Below are 5,899 nucleotides of genomic sequence, written 5' to 3'. Positions count from 1 at the left end.
ACTGCATTTGTGCTGCACTAACAGCTAAAAGTAGCCTTGTGCATCATGATTAGTCCATTCAATGTGAGGCTGAAGGGGGGGATTAAGGTATCACTTGGCAAGCTGGATTTGGAGATGACTAAATGCTGTTAAGCCTGAAACACAGCAGAGCACACTGCCGAGGATGGTGGACTTTTTTAAAGCTGCACACAGCTGAAAATGTAGGCAAAAATAACCCTTTTTATTTTTATTTTCTTCAGACGCAATAACAAAGCGGGAATCCAACAGAGATGTGGGTCCCATAGACTTTAAATGAGGCAACACTGACTCATTATGTTTCCCCATCTCCCACAGGAAGAGAGGAGTCAAAAAGTAAAACTCAAACAGCCTCGTATTAGAGAAACGACTCTCAGAGACAATCTTCCCCTCCTCTTCCTCGCCTCTTGATATAAATCACGACCGATGAACCAAGGCTGACCCCGCCTCACAGGATTTCTGGGTACTCACTTTCAAATTTTTCAACAATTACCTGTCATTTTTTTTCCAACTGCTAGTGCACAAAGTTGCGTAACGCCGTCTTAACTAAAGTTGTTTTTTGGGAGGTGCATGTTGGGCCGGGCAATATATCGCTATTATAGCAATATTGCGATATGAGACTAGATATCGTCTTAGATTTTGGATATCGTAATACAATATGGGGTAAGTGTTGTCTTTTCCTGGTTTTACGGGCTGCTTTACAATAAAGTGATGTAATTTCCTGAACTAACCAGCTGTTCTTTTATTTACTTGTACCCACTAAGTTTTATATCAGAAATATGGATTTATTTTAACCAAATTGCCCCAAAGTAACATGGATGATTACATACAACGTTATTAAGGTAAAATTAATGAACACTTTCATTGATTTTTTGGGGTGTTTTATTTAATCTTATAGCATTTGAATTCTTTTTTTTATAGTTTCCAAACAGTATGGGGACTAAACTTTGACATTTACCCATCTGTGATCCACTCAACATCCTCAGGTCTTAACTATTAGTCAAAATAATTCATCATTTCTGCCTTGTTAACTAAAAGCGTATGTATAATTCGATATAAATGAGGTTTGTTGACGATGAGTTCCGGGAATAAGTGTAAAACCTGTTATTAAACCAGCTCAGGTTTTTAAAAAAAAGCACCAAAAGCATGGAAAAAGTGACAAATAAATCAGAAAAAAATTGCCAAAACATCGGAAAAGCACAAAAAAAAATTAAATTTTGACCTGGGAGGGCTAGTTCACTGTAAAAGGGAAGACAACAGATGGGTTAAGCATTTTTAGAGAACATTTATCAAAAATCTAATTGTGTGAATAACATTTAGTTAAAGCACCAACAGTCAACCATGCAATATCGACATTGAGGTATTTGGTCAAGAATATCGTGATTTTAGATTTTCTCCATATGGCCCAGTCCTAGCAGCACGTCAGGCTACGGCGTAGGTTCGTGTCTCCACACTTACGTACGTAGCCACAGCGTAGATTAAACGCAAAAGTACACAGTATATCACCCTTAAAGTGTGTAACAAGAGATAAGATCAACTTATTATAAGTAGAGTATTAATAATGATGCTTTAACTAGAACATGTGGTGAAATTGTCTTCATTTATCTTCAATTAACTGTGCAATTGCTCATAAAAAAAACATCTTTGTTGGTTGATTATTAGATCCAAATCTACGTCAAGGGCACCGGGATGGTGCATCCTGGGAAAAATAGTTTCCCCTTAAAAGAACATCAGACGTTTTAAAGCAGAAGCATAATTCAAACACTGATGTCCTCCTCCTCCTCCTCCTCCTCCTCCTCCTCCTCCTCCTCCTCCTCCTCCTCCTCCTCCTCCTCCTCCTCCTGTCCAGACAAGAAGCCCAGGATTACTCATCCAATTGCCCTCTATCTGAGGTATCGATGCTAGAAGAATAACAGTTTAGGGACCTGTCGTCACGGTACGTGGTTTGTTGGTACTAATATTGAATATTTCCCACAATATTAGCATATGTAAATATGCATTTTGGTCCTGGTCTTACAGCACAGGTGGGTGCAAAGCTTCTCAGATGTAGTTCTGATGAAGCCAACATCAACAAGGCCTCTCTGCTTCTCAAGAGTACAAGAAAATTAAGTCTTAATATTGACTTACATAGTAAATGAGTAGGAAACTTTATAATCGTGGGAAACTGCGTATTTAACCCTTGTGTTGTCTTCATGTCGACCATGACAAAAAGTTATGGTATTTTATGACTTTTTTTGTCACTTTTTCAATGTAGTGGGTCCTTTTTTTTGACGTTTTTTCTAAAGTTGTTTGATATTTCTAATGATGGCATTTTCAGCTTTTTTCAAAGGCCCATTTTTTTGTAATAAAAAACAACTGAAAATTGGTCAAATTTGACCCGAGGACAAGATGAGGGGTTAAGAAAATTGGGTTTTAAAACATTTCAATCTACAGACCTTTAGTAATTATGCAATATGTACAGATGGCTATATGGTCCAGTACATATAAATACTAATTTTTATATAAATGTTACCTACTGTAGACTTAAAAGGGTCATTAACTATCCCCCTAAAACACAATTAAAAATTATAAAAAAAGGACCAAAAAAAATCACAAAAAGCCACAAAAATTTAATGAAATTTGTAACAAAAAAACCTATAAAAAAAATCTATCCATCTATCTACACATCCATCAATCTTGAAAGAATGTGAAAAATGTCATGAAAATGATCCAAAAACCTTCAAAAAAAGCCCAAAAACTTTAAAAAGGCCACAATAAACATCATGAAAGTTGTCAAAAACAACCTAAAAAAAAGGCAAAATAAACCTGAGAAAAATCTATCCATCTACCCGGCCATCCATCCATCCTGAAAAAACAACAACATATCATGAAAACTGTCCAAAAAAAACTCAAAAATAGGCAAATAGAACTCAAAAAAGGCAAAATAAACCTGAAAAGGTCCATCCACCTACCTACCCATCCATCTTGAAAAAGGCACGTCATTAAAACTGTCCAAAGAACCCTCAAATATAGCCCAAAAAACTCAAAAACTAATTAATAAATGTCAATTGTCAAAAAAACTCTCAACTGTGATGAAGTATCCGTGATACTACAGTAGATACTCGAGATTATTAAACTGAAAAAACAGTGTTGAAGGGAAAAAGATGAGGAGGAAAGCCATGAAATGTGATGATGATGATGATGATGATGATGATGAACAGAGTCCAATCAAATCATTCACTCAGCATGTGACGCTAAAACAAGATAAGCCAAATAACCTGTTAATAAGAAGCTGATTTTAATTAGGCTCCACTAATAATTGATGCCTTCGTCAATCTCTGTAACAGAGGAAATGTACATTAACCCTTGTGTTGTCTTCCCGGGTCAAAAACTGACAAAAATATGACATTTTCGTCCGTTTTTTCAGATTTGTTTTTAAGTTTTCACCTTACTACCACTGGTTGTACACTACTTTTTGAAACTCATGCTCAATAACCCTCATTTATATACAATTGTACCTAATATTGGAGTTAAAAAAGGCAAAAATCATGATTTATTTTGACTAATTCTTAAGCTCACAGGAACGCACAGATCAGTTTCGAAGGAATGAAAGTGATAAACTGTATTTGCAAAAGATCGTTGTAAGAAATCCGTTTTTTTGTGGTAATTTGGTTAAAAAGAAACTCATATTTCAGATATAGACATTTTTTTTAAAGGGGTCAAATTTGAGCCGAGGACAACGGGAGGGTTGAGTGTCTACTAGGGGAATACGAAGGGCTGGAGAAACACCATCAGGATGGTTAGGTGGATAAAAGCCGGACGATCCCTTTAATTGGAGTTTGGGTTAAAGGTGCAGGGAGCTGCAGCGGTCCCATGCAAATGGCATGCAAAGATGCATCAGCAGGACAAACCCACTGACCCCAACGACAAGCTGCTAATTACAAAGCGGGGTTGCAACTTCTCATCACAGCTGAGACGCCTAAAAACACCCCGTTAATGTCGGAAAACTGGACAATCTGGACTCCTGGCACTGGATCTGACCCTGCATACATCTCCAATGCTAATGTTAGCCATTAGCAGGACATTAACGTTGGGGAAGTGGCAACCCATTAACTCCCAAACGAGCTAAGAATAAATCACCCTAACCCTACATTCAATTTAAAATGAGAAATTGAAGGTTTTTAACTCAGTACAGTTGGTTAAGAGGTTGACATTACAGGTAAATATTTTAACAAACTGACCATTAAACTTCACCTACGTTATGACAATTATTTAGGTAAGTTTTCAGAATTATTGTGTGTTTAAAAATGCAAATAAGGCATTATGTGCTTTGAATAATGCTAACTTTTGGAGAATTTAGAAGACATCTACAGACTCAAATTGAACAATAAACACCTAAATGTGTATTTTGGATGTTTTTTTACATCTAAAAAAAATGTTAGTTTGAAAGAAGACATGTTAACGAAAAGAAGACTAAATAGTCCAACATAATAGAATCAATCTGCGAAATTAAGAATAAATCAATTAAATAAATAAAACTTGAAACGAGAAATTGAAGGTTTTTAACTCAGTGCAGTCGGTTAAGAGGGTGACACTACAGGTAAATATTTGAACTAAGAGACCATGAAACTGCACTTACATTTTGACAATAATCTAAGTAAGTTTTCAGATTTATTTTGTGTTTATAAATGCAAATATGGAATTTTGTTATGCTAACTTTTGGAGGATTTAGAAGAAATCTACAGACACTTAAATGTGTATTTTGGACGTTTTTTTTCACTAGACATTTTAAGGAAAGAAGACTAAATAGCACCAACATATCAGCATTAATTTACCTGTAGTTTCTCCCTTTTAAGGTTTGCATTTTCTTTTTTATTTCCAAACTAATTTTCCATTTTAACCCATTTGTTGTTGTTAAAATTAAACCTAAAAAAAAGGGTGGATATCACGTTATCCATCAAACTCTACAGGGGGGGAAGGGGGCACGGGTAATGAGTTAGTTAAGACTGAGTTAGTTAAGATTGAGTTAGTTAAGACTGAGTTAGTTAAGACTGAGTTAGTTAAGATTTAAATTAACACCAACCGCCGTTAACGGTTATGCGTCAATTCGCCGTTGCTAACGTCCGTAACTGAAGCATTTGATACGGCGGTTATTAACTCCTCCTGGGGGACAGGACATGTAGCCCGGCTCGGCTCGGCTCGGCCTGGCCCTGATACTCCAGGAGAGAGAGAGAGAGAGAGAGAGGGAGAGAGAGAGAGAGGAAAAAACCCACCTTCCCATCCAATCCCGATTAGCTAACATTAGCCGAGCTAATGTTAGCATCGCATGCCAAAAGGAGATGAGGGATAGTTAGCTAGCCAGCGTTAGCAACACAAAACACAAGCCTAACGTTGGGCAGAAAGCGGTTAAAAAAAAATCACACCCTGGGCTCAGTTTAGCAGCCCACACTCGTGTTATCACCACAGATGTCTTTAACCCGGACTACCGCAATTTTAGGGCCAGGTTTCGCCCACAGAAAAGAGTGCTAGCAGAGCTAATGAAGTCCCAATCCCAGTTCAAATACATTCCCCTACCCACCTATTAACATGGTCGCTCCCAGATCCACATACCACGGAAAAAAGGAGGAAGCATTCCCATGTTACAAGGCAGAAAAACTCCGCTTTACAGTCCACAATCTGCGGTCGTTGGTGTCCTCCGGCAAGACCCGAGGTGGGGTTCAGTAGACGGGGTAGTCCCGGGTAGTTCCAATCGGCCGGTTAGCCTGTATTTCGGTGTATTTTGGTGTTGTTGGTGTGGTATGCGCTGTAAGCCGAAACCTGCTTTTCTCTGCTCCCTCCCCTCTCAGCAGCACTGCCAGGCAGTAATGGCGACTCTCTCTCTCTCTCTCTCTCTCTCTCTCTCTCT

The 5,899-nt window shown here is 37.9% G+C and overlaps 1 protein-coding gene across 1 annotated transcript in view; it reads right to left on the bottom strand.

Moving 5' to 3' along the window:
- Positions 1–5,876, bottom strand: part of arhgap5 (Rho GTPase activating protein 5) — a 46,518-nt gene extending 40,642 nt beyond the window's left edge. Inside the window, exon 1 of the mRNA XM_034859173.1 lies at positions 5,573–5,876. The gene's annotated coding sequence lies outside the window, so the exon portion shown is untranslated. The remainder of the gene's footprint in view (positions 1–5,572) is intronic.
- Between the last annotated feature and the right edge of the window lie 23 nt (positions 5,877–5,899).

This window comes from Etheostoma cragini, chromosome 20, assembly GCF_013103735.1.
Source record: "Etheostoma cragini isolate CJK2018 chromosome 20, CSU_Ecrag_1.0, whole genome shotgun sequence".
NCBI classification, from domain to species: Eukaryota; Metazoa; Chordata; class Actinopteri; order Perciformes; family Percidae; genus Etheostoma; species Etheostoma cragini.
The sequence above is the reverse complement of the archived record's forward strand: the minus strand, read 5'-3'. Positions and strand labels throughout refer to the sequence as shown.